This window comes from Eleginops maclovinus, chromosome 4 (genome assembly GCF_036324505.1).
Source record: "Eleginops maclovinus isolate JMC-PN-2008 ecotype Puerto Natales chromosome 4, JC_Emac_rtc_rv5, whole genome shotgun sequence".
Taxonomy (NCBI): domain Eukaryota; kingdom Metazoa; phylum Chordata; class Actinopteri; order Perciformes; family Eleginopidae; genus Eleginops; species Eleginops maclovinus.
This window is the reverse complement of record NC_086352.1, coordinates 15,013,831-15,034,600: the sequence shown is the minus strand read 5'-3', so window position 1 is coordinate 15,034,600 and position 20,770 is coordinate 15,013,831.

Below are 20,770 nucleotides of genomic sequence, written 5' to 3'. Positions count from 1 at the left end.
TATGGTGTGTGAAATGCACTCTTGGAAAATGTCCAGTTTACCCAGGCTGTGTGCACGTTTTAATTTAATTCCAACACATTTCAGAGGCTCCTCAAAACTCTGCCTCAAATGTAATGTGAAAGCCAGATGCTGCACCGAGCGTGTGCTGTGTTGGTTTGAGTTATAGGCAAACACAGATAGACTGTGGTCCAAAAGGCTTGGTTATTGCTCAAGTCAAACACAATCAAAGTGACTTTAAGCAAAATATGTGCTGGACTATAATGAGATGCTGAGTTGCTGAATGCTATACATGTTGTGATAATTATCTCCAGTTATGTGGTTCACTTGCTTATTTTAAGCTGCCAGCAACTTTAAAGTAGGCTTTTTGTACCTGAAATGAGTTTCTTTTCTGTTCCTTTGCATTAAATCCGTTATTTCCATCATTTGCTTGAAAAGTATATATGCATTTACTCTGTTTTCACCACCGTCACACATTATACACAATTATACATACATATACATGCAGCATTTTGATGTTTGTTATGTCATAATCCGGACTTAAATGTTGCCCAAACTGCATTAAATACTTTGGATTAATAACTGCATTTAAAGATTTCTATGTCATATCACAAATATGAATTACTAACACTTGTTTGAGTCTGACTTGGACATCACAGAGCTCTGAATATAGCCTGTTATAAGTCCATTTTGTTTCTGTTTGGCGTTAAAGCATCACAACACTTGCAGTATTGACAGTGGATGCATCATCGTGTACATGTAAACATCATCTTGGAATAACTGAATACAACACTGTCAGTCAATTACTGTAAGTAAAACAAGTAAGAGCAACGGCCAAAGTCAGCTAGACAGCATCTGCACAAGGTATTGTGTGCACACAATATTTGTTCTGTCATTTAACGTTGAAATGGCCCCCTGACATCTTCTTGACAAGTGCAATGATAATTTATCTCCTCCTATTCTGCACCTGTTGGAGAAGGACAATGCATTTGGATTGGATGAGTCATTATGATGCAGATCGTTGCTACTCTCTCAAAGAAAATATTAAACGGTTTCCAACGCCACAAACTTATGTTAGTTTTACAGATTTCTAAATATGAGTTTATAAAATATAAATGTCCTTTTTATTACATATTGAATACGATCCAGCAAAGAAGCCTGGCATTAATACCAATTTGTATATGTTACACAAATAATAAGGTAAGAAAAAAGACAGAATAAGAAATCAAAAACACAAGAGCTGGACACGTTTTATGTTAAGTTTATAGACTGAATTGTGACTAGGGCTGTCACTTTTTGAAAAAATCACAATCGATTTTTTTAGGCTTACATTTTCATTGAATCGATTGTAGAATCGATTATCCACGTCTACGTTTCAATTTTCAAAATAAAGGCCAACACACTGCCATTAGGACGAACGTAAAGAGGGCGCAAGAGACGTACAGGTCAGCATTTCTGATGATTTTTTGCGTGAAGTTTGTGTATAACAAACAGGAGCATTCTCGAAAAACAATAAGCAGTATGGACTGCCATAACTAACATCAATGACGAAAAACATTACTGCAGGCTTCTGGCTGTTTACCATTATAACTATGAAACACATTTCTCATAGGCAGGCGATTGTTAAATAGTTTGAAAATAAAACTTAAAGTTCACTTGAGGACTAGCTAACATAAAAATAGCCAACACGCAGGATCGCTACATTACCCACAACAGACCGTGACCAGAACATACTGAGTCTGCATATGCCCCCTCATAGTTGTAGTGCTGCTGTGATATGGGAACTCACGATCGCACAGTTTGCATACCACTTTGTCCCTCTCCATAGTTTTGCCTTCTGCCCAAAATCCGAAGTGCTTCCATATCGTACTCCTCATGTGATTAGGGGTTATCACTCGTCTCTCATGTCGCGCAGGTTGATCGCCGTTGCCCTCCATTTTTTGGCAAAACACTAAGCCGCGGCAGCCGATTGACACTATCAGGCAGTTTCCGGTGCGTACAATTGGTGGGAATTTACTTTTTAGCCCTCGCAATGCCTACTGCACTTTCGGAATTCTTTTCTTTTCTGCTTGTTTTATGAGTTATGTTAATAATAATATTCATAATGAAATAAAATATTTTTCATTTGTTTAATTCGTTAAAAAACAAGTTATTTGGTAAAAATCGATTCCCTCTTTTCTTTTTCGAAATCGATTCTCGAACGTAAAGTGACAGCCCTAATTGTGACCTTGTTAAAAAATGAGCCAACAGTCTGCGTTAATGACAGACACTGTCCCTTATCCATGTTTTATAATGCTTTACAAATGTGATTTTTTTTATTTGATGAATTGTGGCGCAGCCTGTTATAGCAAAAATAAACCAAATCATTGACGGGGGCAATGTGCAAGGAATGTGATTGTTTAACAGCTTTGACACCAACTACCCGGGCAAACTTACAGGTATAGTTTTCTGCTGTACTTTTCCTGAAGTGACATTATTCAAAGCAACATGAATAGGATGTTACATTAGATCCTCGATTTTCGATTGACTGACTTTTTATGGTCCGTGGGTCTGGTACAAATCAGAAAAACAAATGTAGCTTTGGACAAACTCTAAATCCTGTACTCCCATCAGGGTTTATAAAAATGTGCTCTTCACCTTGAGTCAAGCAGTAAATGATCAGTCAACATAGATTCTCCTTATAGTGCTGATTGATTCTTTTGCATGAGAAAGTGGCTTTTGCCTTCTCACATTGCAGAGGTCAATACATCTTTCAATGTATTGATTTTACTGGTAGTCGCATGAGATTTTTTTAAATCAAACTTCTGGTTGGTGCAAACACTTAGTTATCCGTAAATGATTTAGAGAATCAACATCTGTCTCCGGTAAATCTGATTACTAGTGATTAGATTAAGGTTACTAAGAACTGATTTTACGGATATTGACATCTGATATCAGTCCTGTCCAATTAGGGTTCCTTCGCTTCCACCTTGTAAGTGATGTTTCCGTGCTGTTAAGGATTAGCATAGTCCCTCGTTTTGGGTCATATCAAAGCACTGAGAGACATGATTATATTTAATTCTTAATGAGATTAGGTCAGGTTAAGCATTTGCATATCTAATGCCATTGACATCCTTTTACGAAACATGAGTATTTTAGAAGCTGCTTTCTGTGCCATCTTTGTAGTATTCTGTAAATTTGTTTTTCTTTTAGCTTGTTTTTCTGCATTCCCTGGTATTCCAAGGTAATGGAAATAATATACTTGTTATTCAGTGATACTTTGTTTTGCACAGGCTCAGTTGAATCAACCTTCCCTATTTTACACTGGACAAAACATGTAAGATTTTATTGTGTTGGGTATTCATGCAAGCTTGCAACTTGATTGTCAACCATGCCTGTTTGTGACAACTGTTTTGTTGACTTTTACCAGATTTTTAAAATTTTGGACCTGCTTTTAACAAGAAAACTCACAAAAACTCAACCTATAGTAGTTTATCTCTCCATCATTAATCACAGGTGCTTTGAGTTCTCCTGTTCCTGACCAGACATGCTGCTGGGCGAAATACAGTTCTAGTATTTCTCTCTGGCTGGAGCGCAGCACACTACAGACCTGTGTATGATGCAGCCGGCAAGATTAATTGGGCCCAGTTACAGAGGATCAGCAAGTTTGGTGCTCTTCGCATGCTGCTCCTCCATATGGCAGCATTGCATTCACACTTTATGATTAATAGTTCAGGTAAGACATTTTTAAATTGTGGCAGTCATAATTGAAATAGTTTTCAAATAACATTTCTTATTCTGAATGAATAAAATGCTTATTGACAGGTTTACTTTTTGAATTCTACTTGCTTCTAACTAATGCAAATCTAAACATTGTATGCAGCTTTCATAAGTAAGCTTTTACTGGTGATTTTTACCACTTAAGCAGATATGCAAAGCATTAATTTACAAGTGAAGCATCTAAGCTACCTTGCAACATTGTCAAGGCCAACTCTATCGAAGTTGCTCCAAGAAAAGGCAGCCTTGACAAAGTTAACTCCTAACACCTGCCTATTTTTAGTTCAGAAAACAAAATTTGGCCTCATTACTTTAGGTATTTATCATATTTTTATTTTACATGACTTGGCCTAAAAGTGTGTTTCCAAGCAAAAGGATCTGCAAATTGCCCCAGGTCTTATTTGCTTCAGAAGGCCCGTGGAGGCGGTAGTGTTGTGGTCAGCACTCCTCAGACTCTTTGAATTGCAAATCACCTCCGTAACTCAAAAGTAATGCAGCGGGGAACGTCACCTCCTGTCATTTTTCTGCATTTAGGTGCATGGGGGCACCATTGTAGAGGAAGTGCAGTTATTGTTTCTGTCTCTGGTGTGACTCTTCCTTATTGTAGGAATGACTAGGGCCTGTTCTCTCCACCTCCAGCTCTCTAATGTGCTGGAGGGCTCCCTTAGCTGTAATATTGCCCGTCTGCTAGCATTACGGCATTGTGCTGCGGGACTTCTTCCTGATTAAAGGATAAAGAACCAAAGAACTGATGGTTTGGCTTAATGCACAACAGCGACTTAGCTTTTTGTATAGCGCTGTATGTGCATTAAAAGTTGGGCATAACTTCTGTTGGTTTAAATTCCCTAAATCTTTATGTATATATTTACAAGTTTAGAGGGGGAAACAGACATGAGGTTTGGTAAAGACTCATGCACATTATTTCCTGAATGTAATATGTTATGAAAGAATTTAATCAAATACAGTACATGGATTCAACTCTGTATTACTTTTTGGATAGAGGGAAAGATGTGATATTAGTATAAGCAAAATGGTTATTATGTTGAAGAAATGCATGATTATGTGCTTAATACCCTGCTTTAGGAACAGAATGTATGGTAGAGTCAATTTACTTACACCTTGTTTTTTATAGATTATGAGTACTGCAGCTACAAATATCAGTTTTAGGTATCGGCAAGTACTTTACATTCTGTTCCAAATGCAAACCTAAACCTAAAAATAAAAATAAAAAAAACAATCAACATAGAGGCACACTCTGCATTCATCTACTTTCAGTCAGAGGCTGATCTAGCTCCAACTATAGTGTCACCTTTGAACTCTATATGGATGTGTAAGCACCAAATGGATTACCAGCTTTTATTATCACCCTCTGCTCCACTGGTGATGTGATTATATATGTGTGTGTGTCTCTGCATCTGCGTATAACATAATATTATTCCTTTACGTATGCTATTCTTTGATGAAAAAAAGCTTACTGTCTGGTGACAATCTACTCTGAAACAGACCCGAAAATGCAAAAAGCAAACGGAACAAAGAGAAGTTTGGTCTTCAAACAAGAAGATAGATGGTGCTCATTAAGTCACTTAGTGAGTGTACACCATTTCCACTTTTAATTTAGGAGTTTGTCTGATGCAAGTTACAAAGGACACAATCTGAACTGGTATTTCTTAATTAGTGACACTGCTGATTTGTGTGGCTGGCAGAGAGGCGGAGGAGGAAACCACTGAGGGGTCAATATAGGGCGCCTCTGTATTTGCCAGGCTAATTAATTCCCCATGTCTTTCCTCTCAGCCCATTATGACTTTAACACTTTAAAGCTCAATGGATTTGAAATAGAAATGATTGTCTTACTATTTCGGTTTCTACACTCAAAAGCACTTTGTTGTTTTTTTTCTGTCAAATAAAATAACCAGAGATAAGAAGAGCACATGCATTCATCTGGACAATGTTGGAACAGAATATGGTTCAAAATAAGGGGTGTCTTTGCATTTAGAATGCAGTCTAATCCGTTTATAATTACACAGTGAGGAAGTGAAATAGTGGTCCGACTGTTTGAATGTGTAATCCCCCTCGTGCATAAACATGAGCACATTTCATCAACGGGGCTGGACTAAGACTTCTGGATAATTACCTGGGGCAAGGAGTGTTTTTGATAGACCTGCCCTGCCCCCCTTTTTTCTCTGTAAATAATGCATACAAAGTTGAAATCAGAGAGGCCTACGCAATGTAAAATTACCTTCAAAGGCTGGCGTAAAATTGGGCAGCTCATCCATGTAGACAGGAAAGGAACCAATGTTTCTATTGTGAAAGAACAAGAGCATAGATTCCATATCTCTAAACGACAACCATGATGAAAGCTGTCAGATAGGATTTATTTTGTATCTCTATTGATATTGCATGCCTTCTTAACAAGTTGTATTAAATATAGAGGAGAGTCAACCCTTGGGGTTTTCATCATCATGGTCTGAGGGGCTTCCACACGGCTCCAGGGATCACAGTATTGTTTCCTATTATGTGCCCTTGCCCACAGAAAATTAATCCCTTGTCTTGAAAACATTTTTTTTTTTACCTTATACCACAGTCGGATCCATCACAATCATTAAGAGGCTCAAGCTTATTGTGAAAGCCCATTCTGGAGCCTTTCATTCAACAATGGAGATGAAGAACTTTGTCAGAAACCATTGATATTCAATGTATTTTGTGAATTGCTTTTTGAAATGTATTATTCAACTTTGCACACATTGGACTAACTATTTAAAATCCCTATATCTCACATAATGATTACATACCAAACATGTAAATGTAATATATGAGTATATTACAATCATCTAATATCATTCAATAGTGGCACATATTCACCTATACTGTTGCCAAAAGACGTACTCTTAAGCTGTTTTTCTGTGAAACCATCGGCATGATGGCACTTTGTATGTTAATAATACCTTTCTGCTAAGTTTTACAATTACCCAATTATCATTAAACCTTTTCCCTGTCCAATTTTGTGCAAGACAAGGGAAAAATAACATGTTTTTATACCTTTTTAACTGTGCTGGAGATATATATTTATTTCCTTCTTTACAAAGTTAAAACATTACAGTTAAATGTTTTTGCTGAATCGCACAATGAAGCCTACGTGATTGTTTGAGATTTAAAAACTCGCTTTGAAGCGCAGGTACATTTAAGAAAAAACATTATTAGTGGCACTATTAAAATATCCTTAGACAAGGCAGGTTGTCTTTGAAACTGCAAAAATATGCATTATTTGCAAGTTTAACAGAGAGAGTTTAATAATTTCAGCCTTTTAACAAACAACAAAACTTTGGACAATTTCTGGTACATTGTTTCTGGTTGTTGTTTGTGGCATACAATGGAAAATAGAGAGCAAAGTGTTGGGTAGATGAAGTTCATTAAGACTAATGGAGTGCAAGTTATTGTAGATTGATGGCAGTCGAGATTAGATTTGATACTATAAGGGATATTTATGAAGCTTCCAATCATTCTTCATGTAACCAACACTTAAATGACCCTCTGCACAGAGCAGAAAACTCCCAGTCTTAGCCCATGCGTAATAAGCTCAATAAGGTCCCTCATAAATCACTCTAATTGAAAGGATTCCTTCCCGGCCCCTCATTACAAGACACCTCTCAGACACCAAAAGGGTGAACAATCCCTGATGCTCCATTTGAACTCCAGATGAACTGAAGACTGAAACTCCTCTGGCTGAATGAAACCAAAATGACACGAGAGAAAGATGAGTTAAGATTTGTCTCGTGTAGGAACATTTAAATTAGTAATAGTTGGATCAAAAAACATAAGGAAAACTGAATCCACTCTTCAGGATATTGTGAGTGATATACAAGAAAGATTTCTCAGTATTTTGCAGGTTCATTTTTTTTTACATTTCCCAGCAAGACATTTGAATGGTTGTGCCCCGTATAAAAGGTGTCTAAACATTGGTCATACAGGTGGACTGCTGGTTACACGATTGGTTGTTACTTATTTAATCAGAGTCGACCAAAAACAATGTATATATTGTAGAACTGCTCTGGAAATGTGTTAGGTGAACTTGTCTCTTATGTTGTTTTCCGCAAAATGGTTCAATTACTTACATTTTTTAGCACTACGTCTTGAAATTTGAAAACTGCTAAACTGTTAAAGACAGGATGTATCCGTCTCAAATGAAAGTCCGTTTTCAGGGCGAGTACAATGGAGGCTTTAAGTTTCCACACTACATTTACTTAAGTTGCATATTGGTCTGATGGCTTTCCATTCTGCACAGTGAAGGTCAAACATCCAAATACCGATTAAAGCCTCTCAAAATGTAGAATGTCTTTGGATTTGAAAATCATTGTTATTGTTACAAAAACAACATGTGGTAACTTTTGATGGGCATGTGTTTACTATGTGATAAACAATGTAAATAATCACTAGTTGCAGCACTGTGTTATCCAGAGGCCCCTGCTGACCTTGATTATACAGGGTCTCCAGTTAGCCCATCAGGTGGCAGGGGTTTTTGATCACATAATGGTGGCCTTCCCCTGGAGCCTTAGGAAGAGGTGAGAGACCTCGGCATTAAGTCACTACATTAAATCTCTCTCACGCCAGTCCCATTAAAGACCATTTTATCACCATTAAGCAGGTCATAGTGTTTCTCCTTGCTCCTTTGAGTGAAAAAGAGTGGGTATCAGCTCGGCTGCTCCTAATTTGATTGAATTCTCTTGAATCGTTGACATGCGACAAGGTGAAAGCAAGGGTGTGTCCAAATTTTATTGTCAATACCATTGATACTTTTCCTTTTTACATGAAACTCGTCCACAATGGAAAAATATTAGATATGTTTTTCAGATGCAACACATAACAAGTCATACAAACTTGTATTGCATTACATGGCCTTGATCGACATTTTACAAACAAAGGGACATCCATAAGAAAGGGCTAACTTATATAACATTTCACTACAACCAAATTGTTAAGATAAATAAATCATCAAATGTTGAGTATATTATCACCACATATGACATGTTCCAAACTGTGGTGTACACTGAGTAACAGTATTTCCGTGACCTGTGTGTACTGCTGAAGCTGCTGTGTTAAGAGTGAGACACCTGTGAGGCTGTCTTCATCCTGGGAATGCTCTGAGATTTATTACCTATTGATAACATACCTTCGCTGAACACACCCCCAAAGACACCCACAGTACATTGTTGACTCATGAGTTGCACAGCCTGGAGCTCATGAATCATTTTCTTAAAAAGAATATTCCCCCCCTCATCCGCTCTCCTTTTCTGTGATTTCACATCCTCTGTCAAATAGATAAAGTACTCTATGTGCAACCAAATAAAGAAACAGTGTTTTTCCCTGCCATCATGTGTTCCTCTCAGTGGGAGAGAAAGGGAATACAATCATGTTGGATGTTGTTTTGCTACTGCTTGTACTCTTGCCCTTCCTAGTCTTGTTTTGGTATTCAATTGGTAGCCAGGCACATAGAAGACATTGTTAAGTTTCACTCAGACAGGGTTCCTGCAGAACACTCTACTTGTTTTTTTGCATACCTTTTTTCATTCTTTATCATTATGTAATGCTTCTCGTCACTCAATATTGTTTATCAGGAAATGGCTTACAGTCATTGATCCAAGACTTTCTTTTAGCCATGTTCTATTTTGAGATACCAGTCGTGTTATGGAAGCCATTCTAAGCAGCAGTATAACAACCAGCAGTTGTGATGGCATCTCTGCACATCCTTCACTGTGATTAAAGACCACTTCCTCCTCCTTGTATTGCATATCAGGTGTACGTGTGTTCACTGTGGAGACATTGCAGAGGTACAATGACAGACGTAATAAAAATAAACCTGCCTGTCGGGGATCGCTTGTACATTCATCAGCCCATCTGAGTGAGCCTTCTGGGCCGGTTCAGCCTGGGAAACACCATTTGTCACCTGCTAAATGCTGCCAATGTGCATGGAGTTCCCACTGGCTGTGTCCTTTTAGAAAGGGTAGGTAGGTTTTATTTATGGCGTTGGGAAAATAGACAAGGAAAAGAGAGAATAAATAGAGGAGTAAGGGTTTCATATAGCGATCAAACAGAAAGTAAATTGAGAGTTGAATTGCAGAATACATATGAATAACACTGCTTTTTGTATGTCGAATGTCAGGCAATTGGGGAAAAAATAAAATGAATGGCTACTTTAATTCCTTCTCTATGCGGAGATTTCCCGTTTTATCAACCACCGTTTTTTCCCCAGGAGGTGACAAAGGTTTTTCTTATAGGTACAATTTATGATAGATATAGTCAGGGCAACATTACGAGTGATAAGTAGTTGGTGAGTCCTACTAGGGAACATAAAGGTGCCTTCCTAAGTGCACATGAAATATTGAATGGACTTCTTTGGCATGATATCAACATTCGTCTATCCCCCACCTGAGCTTTATCTGAGCATTGTTGTTCTGTTCTTCTTCTCAGACCCTTACCTTAGTTGTCCTTTAACATATTACACCAATGTGTAAAAAAAGTCTCCACAATAACTTTAAGATAAGCTTCTCCGTGGGTCAAGCATACCCACACTGTCTGGCTCTAAGTATAATAAAAGAGGACTAGAGTATTCCCAAATGGAAAAAAATGGAAACAAACACCTTACAAAGCATTATAATTGTAAGAGCAAGAAATAAGATTCACTCTGACATTTTTTCAACAGTCATGAATTATTTATCTGGAGAGTTTATATCTGATTGCAGATACTGAGTCTGAGCAGAGCAGCCATTTTACATCCCGGTCCCTTCTCTGTGTTTTATGATAAATGTGTTCAAAGTGCTCTGCATTTTACCCAGAGTGCACATAAACTACAGGCTAGCTAAAGCCATAACTCTCTTGGACCCACTCTCACGATTGCAAGCACCGCTCCATGGAATCCTATTCAGTCCCAAAACGTCTTCATATTTAGGCTCTGTTTTCCTCCTTTTTAAGAAGAATAAAAAACATAACTGCAATATGAACATCATCAGGGGCAATGGCATTAGTTCAATACCACCTTTTTTTAAAGTATACATTAATAAATGAATATGTTAGGTTTACTATATTATACTCTACCAAACATAGTGCATAGATAATCTGTCCACATTGGCTTTAGAGAATAGTTTAATACTTCCAAGCTTTGTTGTTTGTCCTTTCAATTTCTAAATCAACATTTAAATGATACACAGCAGATTTCTTGAAAATGTTTCCTCTATAACAGACTCTCTCTTTTTCTCTCAATCATAAACTCACTCATTAAAATGATGCTTTGCAATAAATAAGCAAGTCTTAAAATACTCCATCAATTATTGGTCACAGTGGACATTGTGACCAAGGTTTAATACTGAGAAAGGCCAAAGGTCTGCTCTCACTATTGTCACTTAAGAGTGTAGGGTCAGGGTTTATCTGACCTGCATCTGCAAAATGTTCACATCAAACTGGTGTCCAGAGGATCATTGACTATTCCATAATCCCACACTCAAGCAAATCACAACCATACATTGATTCATGTTTTCTGTGTCTCTCTTCTAATGAGATAGTGAGAAATGATTGAGTTGATAAAAGTCCCTAATTAACTTCCCCCAGTTTCCGAATCCATGCAGAGACCAATGCATGAATCATAATAAGCCCCATTTAGCTCCACCTACCTATATCCATTTGCAGAAAAGCGAAAAACAGAAGAAAGAAAAGTAAATGTGAGTGTGATCAAGTATCATCCTTACAGAGTAGATTCTCCATGGGTTACCACATGCTCCTGCTCTTTTTTGTAAAGTTTTTATGTTTAATATTATTAATTGTGTAGTATACAAATATAAGTATACAATATACCAGAGTATGCAAGCCCAAATTATAACAGTACAGATTGAGTATGTTATGTATTAATGCAGTATAGTGTTTGACCAGTTTGGAGTTAGAAACTAGAGCCTTCTGTCATACAGCTTGTTCTGTCTTAGCATGTTTGCTCAGCTGGAAGTAATGCTTGCCCACAGGATGACTCGGTGAGAGTGTTTCTCATTTACATTTTTGACAGGAGACTTTGAAGACATTGTTTTGACAGAATGTGTCGGAAATTTTAATAAAGGATAAAAGAGAAATTTCTGTGTAAACATTGGGGCTTAAGAAGAAGGCACCTCCTTTCCCTTCTACGTCACGGTTTGGCCGTTAACAGGTCTGTTTTAGTTTTTAACAAATGGTAGATGATATGCAAAGAGGATATCACATTTTCATTTTGCATATGGGAGGATAGTTTTCTCATTTTTCAATGGAAAACCTTTTAAATTCACATGCAGCAAAGTATTTTTTAAGGTGGTAAGGAGGTTTGTTTCAAAATGAATCAGGAAATAAAATGTCAGTTGAACTTGAGGACAGCTGTTGCTAAGGAGCAGATAATTAAATCTGAACTTTTCTGAATATGATTCTCTGTACGTTCAATGAAATTGCTCGTATTCCAAAGCTTTTAAAAAAATCTAGCTGAAGGGGATGGTCTGAGTGGCTTCCATGACTTTCCATGAATGCAGTTACGCTGTAATTTTCAGGGATTAGTGGCAGAGGGAAATTCAGACGGGATATCTGCGAGGAGTGTTGCTGTCAGACGACTGAGCAGCTTTTAAAAAATCTGTCAAAATGAACTTTAAATTAGCTGTTGCTGAATAGCAAAAAAAAGACTAACGGTCACTCTGACAGCCCCTATCAGCTTCATCACATGAGGTTCTTCCATGTTGCTCGAATGCGCTGAAGGACAGGCGGGTTAAGCTTGTGGATGGGCTAATGATAGATGTTGGTTGTACTGACGTCACATGGTCACACGCCTGGAATTCTGTCTGGGTCAGCTCTTACCGCTGTTTCCTGGTGGTTTGTGGATGGCTATTCAACATCATGAGGGGATCCAAATGCTGCTGGTTCTTCTGGCTGGGGTCCCAGTGTACTTTGTTCTGAGCCTTGGTCCTCTATTGAACCTCTGCGAGCAGCTCAACTGTACCGGCAGGCTACCCCCAGATACCTTTTACAGGGAAAAAAGCCCTGGATATCATTTCTAGTGAACAGCTGTATGTACTGTTTGGACATCTCATCCCTCATAATCACCATCCCCTAACCCCGAACCTGGTCCCCAAAAAGGTAGACAGTTACTACTACATATGACTGCCTTTCTTATTTCTCTTTTCCTGATGGTCAGACTTTCATATTGACTCTTTATTTGCAAATTTCACACTGGGATTAAAAACATTGCCCAACTCCCACACTTGTGAAATTCACCCACTTGAAATCTAATGTGATAATTTTTGTTTCAGGGAGACGTATTGAGGCAAGAATGTGGGGGAAGAAAAGTGATGTGCAAAAGAGGGATTTAGGGAGAGTAAAGGCTGAGGTTGAATGACTGGAATACTTGTTTTTACCTCCTGCCCTCACTTTGTGGTCTATGGAGAGCTGGGCCGGCTTGTCTGGACAAATATACCATTATGCTTTACCATCTGTCCCTTCAGAGATGTACAAGTCACCCTGAATTTAAAGGGAAGAATTTTAATTGGTACTTGGATGATACATCACTTGGGACCCAAATAGATGTTGCATAATGACCAATACTTATATCCCAATCCCTGGTCCTATTTAGATGGGCCAAATGTGACCTTTTCAAGGGCACGGATGACCCAGAGAGGGGGGTCCGCTAACCTTGCAGACCTTGAGAGCGTTTCTATATAGTGTTTTACTGGGAGGTCAGGAAATGTAACCTGCAGGCAATTGGTTCATTCTCAAGAGTTTAACAAATATGATTGATTATTACCTTTTTAATGAACAGGTAAGAATTATCCATATTGGTGACCTTTTCTGCATGTATAACTAACACAGTGAGGCAGATTAGCATATTGATGAACATCTGAGGTTCACACAGAATCTGAGGAACAAAAATATAAATAAAGTATAGAAGCCCAAGAATACTCTCAGTCGTTCAGCTCTCCCTCCCTTGTTCTGTGTCTCCTCTGTCTATCCATGCCCTCTCTGTATGCCCTCTCTATATGCCCTCTCCTGGGGCCTGAGGGAGCCTTTTGATATGCCCCCTCTCTCTTGGCAAGGTTGTATTTCTTCATTAGGCCCTCTGGGGGCTGCCAAAGTCCCAAAGGATGTCAGAGTACATTAATTCTCATCAGGACATGGGTCCTCTCAGGTGTGAATGGCAGCCAGCAGCTGTCGACAGGGCTCTCTCAATCCTACCGCAACTCATATATCACCCACTGCACACACACACACACACACACACACACACACACACACACACACACACACACACACACACACACACACACACACACACACACACACACACACACACACACACACAAATAACAGAGTATGTAGAATAAAAAACAGACACACATGCAAGTATGCCGTTGAAAGAATCATCACATACACAGATGAAGATTTACACAGAAATCACTGGTATATGAACATATCTCAATTTAGGACCGGACCCATGATAATTACAAAAGCAGCCATATATCTTAAAGTCTTTAGGGGGACAGAATGCCATCCCTGCTTAATTTTCCATGTGAGTAAATTTGCTGGGTGCATTTGAAGAGCCTTTGTGATTGCCTCATAGCCTCTCCACTGAGTGCCCTAACCACCATGGGCATAGATCACATAATCTCCCTCTCTCTCCTCCTCTCTTTCCCTTTCTCTCCGTCTCCTCTGTGTTTCTCTTTCATAGCATGACATAGCCTTGCATGCGTCTTACCAAGATATTTTCTCAAGTAATTACATAAAGTAATTCCTCCCTGTGCGGTTGTTATGGCTCCCAGCAGACGTGTATACAAATTACTCATATTTGCTCTGTGGTCAAAGCCGTGAGCTGTCCCACAAGGCTATGGGTTTACATTATGAAGGTCTGCCTATTAAAGCCATTTGTTAAGGTCTTCACTCCTGGGAAGAGGCAGCTCCGTAGGACACTAAATGAAAGAGGTTAGCCTTAGAAGTGAGCTGTTAATTACTTCAGTTTGTTATAGAAGGCTTCACATTGGATTCTGACTCGACAGCCAAACCTTAATCCTCATGTAAACCCAGACTGTGCCCCAGAGCAGTGGAAATTGCTCCTTGTGCTTATGGCAGTTTGTTCATGTTAAAAGATATGACGGGGTAAATCTAGGGGGCTTTAAGGCCTGTTAAGGATGATTCCTCTTTCCTATTATTATTGTGTCATCATGGTGCCATATTTTCCAATGTTTGTGGTTGTTCCATGAATTAGCTGTCTGTACTCTTCAGTACAGGACTCGGTGTTACTGTACGGCTGTGGGCTGTCACTCTTTCTCACTTCCAAGCAGCTTCCTTTTGGTCTTCAAACACCCTTTATTCAATAATTGTCACTAATTAGGGAATGGCTGGATTGGAATGAGGATTTATCCAATTAATGCTGAAGAACATTTTCACACCATAAGATCAAGCAGTTTATGTTAAACATGCCTCATTTATGTATTTTTTGACAGGACTCCTCTTGTAAAATCCACATTAAACTTGCTTTCTGATTGCACCACGTCCATCTTTTGCAGGGGGCTGATGGCTCTAACCCTTTTCTCCTTTTCAAACTCACATTTGCTGTTGCCCTTGAAACTGTGTGCTTCCCCCAATACTGACGGGGTCTTTGTTTTGCCAGTAGCATGGACAGCGGTAAGAGGAGAATCTTAGTCTAGATCAAGCCACCCCCTCAAAGTGTTAACCATTAAGACACTTCACCTAAATGTGGCTTCTCACCTTACCCTGTTTGTCAGGAAAATTCTTCCTTGACGCAATGAAATTGTATTTATTTTTCCAAAGGGAATACCATCAGAGAGGCATTGCTGTGTTATTCTCTTTGCTCACCTGCTCCTAGATGTTGAACAGAAGGCTGGAGCAGGATAACAGAAGGATAAAGGCACAAAGACACAGTAGGAGTGAGGACACTAGCTTCATTCATCGAAACAGCCCTGGTTGGGGAAGCTTGTAATTCCTCTGAAGCTCTTGTGTTGACGGTGGCTTGGCAAAGCTTATATTCCCTAGACAGAGAGAGGGAAAAGATGGTTTAGGGAGGAGAGCGGGAACGAAAGAGGAGCGCTGTCTTACTCAAGGTCACTATTCAAATCAAGCAAACCATACATGGAATCCAAGTGAGGGTGTACTGGCTCAGAGCACCCAATCACACTGGGGCCCAGCAAGCACACCCCATCACTCTCTCCACTGCACCCACCAGGGGAGCCAGGCATTGGGTTACAAATGAGCAATTACCATGGTCTGAGTTACGCTCTCTTCACCCTGTTTCATTTAACTTTTGTTTATCTTGTATCTCACAGTTTGCTTTAAAAGTGGACTGCTATTCCCAGCCAAAAACCATCTGTAATTCTATACAACACGGTTGTTTAGCGTTGAACCTTTGAATAGAAATTGAATAGCTCTCATGAATTGCTGGTTGTTACAGTCAAACGTGCTGTTTGTGTTGCTCTTATTCCTGCCTAAACTGTCTGGAAAAGGAAAAACACTTGATTTTTGAAATATTGTGTGTCAGGACTCAGTGCTGTGGGGCCACACCTTAGTCTTCATCATTCCCAGCTGTCAGTGAACCTGCACTGTGCTGCCCAGTCACCTCATGCATTTCATCTGCTCACTGGAGCTCGGTATTCTGCATTTAAACTCAGGAAAAGGAAAATCAAAGGGGCCAAATTAGCCACCTTCAAGCCCACACTTTAAATACTTCTGTAATTGTTTGAGCGTGTGGCACAATGATTATATTTCAAGTGGTTTTGATTCCAGTGAGCATATAGTACCTTTGCTTTTTCTTTGGCAATACTGAATGGAAATATTGTTTAAAGAAGATACCATTTTTGATTATGCACAATGTTCTCTGTTGCAAAGACCTTCAAATACAGAACTAATACAGTGGCTATAACAGAAATGTGTTTGATGACATGCAGCCTCTGTGGTTACACAGCCCGTCATCTCACTAGTAACAGTTGTGTACACTAAAGTGTTGTCTGACCTACAGTTCCTTTAATACTTATTGCCTCAGTGTAATTGTATTATTTGAACAGACGTGAGTGAGGAATTGAGTTTTGGGAAGTCTCTTAGTGCAGCGGCTGTATGATCCTCACCTCTTTCTTGTTTCTTTAGTGCAGTGTCAGTAAAGCTTTGGACCGTGGCCCAGACACCCATGCTATGTGACAGGGTAGTCCCATTAAGGTGTCCTAATCAAGTCTCCTCTCCTCCTCCCTTACTATACCGCTTTTTTCTGCCTTCACAGAAAACCAGTGTTTTGGCAGAGAGCTCTGTGCTAAGGATTCAAGGCTCTGTTTGTGTTGGAATCTGGCCAATACCCTCTTCTATCTGCCCTCCATTCCCATATGGATGGTTTGCAGCAAAGCAGGGGCAGTCATTACTTTGCCTAAAAGAGATTTCTCAATCATTCCATCACTTCATCATTAACAGGAATATTGTAGATTGGCCAGTAAAAGCAAGACAATAAAATGTATCAGAAAAGAGATATAGATCATTTTTATTGCTCATGCAATCGTTTCTAGATTTTATGTCCTAACACTCGCAAAAGTTGTTTTTGGCGGTTGGAAGACATTTTTAACATTAAATGTATAAAATAGAAAGGAATAATGACTTTAAGTTCAGATGTAAATTTGACCTAATTTGGTCTGGAACTTAAAAACTAAAGAGGTGTGAATTCAAAAGATTAACTAAATAAAACAACCCATCATTTTCATCTGTAGTTTCAGTCCTATTCACGGACCAGATCTGAGGCTTGTGGTGGAGGCCCTGCTGCTGCATAGTTATCTCATAACTCTGCGCGTTGAAGCATGAACACCAGCCACTTTCAACTCTCTTAAAGAACTCATTAAGTAGGCCGCATATTTTTTCAGCTGTGAGGAGCCGGCCGGCAGCCATAGACTGGGATGAAGAGGCCAGTGTGTCCAAACCAAGCAGGGGTGGAAACTACAAGGTTACTTCAAGGAGTATAAAGGCCGGGCTAAAGATGGATACAGACTATAGAAGGTCTAGAGACTGTGTATCAAAGCATTTCACTTTGGCACGTCAATGTCAGTGCATTTATGAAGTTTATCACAGTAAGTAAATACACATTTGTTAGGGAATCAACAATGGGAACATTTTAAATAGTGGAAAATCTTCGTAACAAAAGGTCTTTTGTCTGTAAGTTTTCACATAGTAATTGAGGTTTCTGTGAGCTGCGTCTCCACAATAGATTGTGTGGTGGGGGCGGAAAGGTAGGTGATAGATGACCAGTGGATATTCAAAGACCACTCTTTTTTTTTGATGGATGACTTCAACAATTAGGTAATTTTCTCTGTTTCCAAATTAAGATGCAATTCAACCTTTGTCTATCACGTGTTTGCCTCCTTGCACCTGTGTGCATTTTAATTGTAAATACTTAATAAAAATATACTATAAAAAAAGGTGAAAGCAATAATTGAAAAGAGAAAAAAAATGTAGCCAATAAGTAGGATGGAGATGCATTCTGTGTAAAAAAGAACTGACAAAAAAACCCATCTGTTTTCTGCTGCTTTATGTATACAGACACACTGACACACAAGCTGAGATGTCATGACCAACTGATGCACTGTGATGTCTGAGCCACCTGCAGGATGTGTTGACTGTGCATTAAAAGCATATGATCATGATTTAAGTTTAGCTGTTTGTAACTTTTATTTCAGCAAAGAGCAAAGGATCACTGTTACACTTATTCTACCTTTAAAAAAAAAATGTATTTCAGTTTTTTCTGACTTTGTACGATTCAGATATTTAGAAAATGCTGATGGTATCATTTACTAAATTGCAGCAATTTTGTGTCCTAAGACATTTGAGGTCGGCATGAAATTTAAATAATATATGTATATAACATTATGATTATATTGACCCTATTCATACTGATGAACTAAATCCATATAAAAAGTCTAAAAATATGAAGTCTGATCCGAGGCGTGGTTCTTCACAATACACTGTCTGGTAAGTAAGGGAACCCTTTCAGAGTGGTGAAATATAGCTGGAGTACCCTGCCTGACTCTGTGCCTCCCCACATTTTAACCAGGCATCCCAGGCGGGATGCAATTGATTTTGGCAGTGGATGGAATAAAGATTGATTGAATCAGAATGGAAAGGACCTCGCTGGAGGATCGACCATGCAGTAACCCTTGAGTTTTGGACGCCTTTGCCAAGAAAGTACTCACAGTTATTCTAGTGTATGGGGAAATGCGATTAAAGCCCATAGCTTCCACACACACAGAACACTGGAGGTGGAGAATGTGTCCTATGGAGAAATTACACATGTGACCACTAGACTGTGGTTTCCATGTTAATTACAAGATTGTCTAATATCTAACTCAATGTGGTCTGATGAAGGAATGGAAACAGGCAGATAGATGTATTAAACACAAGGTAATAACAGACACTGAGGAAATACTCAATATAAGTGGTTTGGTCTTTTCTTTCTGTTTGGGGTCTGTTTAGTGTAAACCTAATCCCATCAAATCAATATTAAACAGGTTTTGGCTCTTAATGCTGGTGTAGTGAAGCAGTGAGGCTGGCCTACAGAGAGTGGCGTTACTTAAACAATATACAGCCCACCTTTTATTAAGGCTATGTGGTTTGTTGTAAGTTTCATTCAAGCATTTTTGCAGGTTGTAGCTCAGAGGAATTGAAATGATAAAAAGTGTGCCTGTTGGAGGCTTGACACTGTTAAATTTCTACAATGATCTGATTACAGTATATCCTGCAAATGAATTGTGTTGCTTTCACAAACTTTGCATTGTCATAAACATCCTCAGGGAGTTCCCTGTGATCTCTCTATTTGCGAAGTGCCTGATGTGTCATTATGAGTGTATTTACAGCATGCTTTGCCTTTCTACCCGGGGACCTCGTCTAACACCTGTCAGAAAGCAACTTTACCAGAGACAATCAAAGAGTGGCGCGTGGCATGTTTGATGTGTACTCAAACATAATGTGCTGTGAAAACATCCCTATGCTCTGCCAACGCTAAGTCTCGCTCTGTCTCTCTGGCACAGTTTCCTCTCCACTGTTGTGCCTACGAGTCTTGCGTTTATCTCAGTATGCTACTTTATGTTCACACACAGAAGTGATACTGTGAACAGACAAACCTCGAGCCTAGAGCTACTAAACAGATCCTTCTGTTGCATGCACATAACACATTCTGTTTCCACGTTAGTAACTCACACACGTGTAAACAAATTATTGTATTTGTATCAAAACACTGTCTTTTTGTAAAAAAAAAAACAACCATTAAACGCCTTTCCTAAGCTTTAGGTATAAGCAGTTATGTGCAGCAGGACAACACCCACTTTTGAAATTGGAGGACACAAGGGGTTTTGAGTTCTTTTTTTGGTAAAGTCTGGGATCACTCCTGATGTACTTTTGGATCAGGCAATCCTCAGGTGAGAATGGAACAGCCAGCAAGCCGACCCTGTAATGTATTAGGCCAGAATAAAGTTGAAAGCTGTTGAAGCCAACAAAAGCATTTAATTGTGCCAGATCTGTCAGAAATTATATACTCTGACACAACTGAGATCCAATCATATTTAAAATCTACTTTCCGTGTTATTTTTTTTTCATGAAATCCCATTAAGACAATGCTAAAGTTATCAAATAACAGATCAATTGTTTTCTATCCGTATGATGACATCAACTTTTCATAGTTTGAACCAGGTACACCAAGACCTGCCTTGATTGAGCATACAGCCTTTGTATACATCTGGCTTACTTAACTCATTACATCCCAAATATTGCAAAATCATATACACACACATTTCTATCAGAACAACTTTGTACTTATTTAATTCTAGTGATACCCCTAAAATTATTTGTCATAGACGCATGATAAAGTTTTTTAAATAACATTTAAAAGGTTATATTTCATGTTGAGTGGTTACCACAGCTACAACATGTTTAAGACAACCTTTTGAAAAGACCCTATGTAGGTAATGGAACACAAGTGTTAACTGTTCAAAGTAAAGTA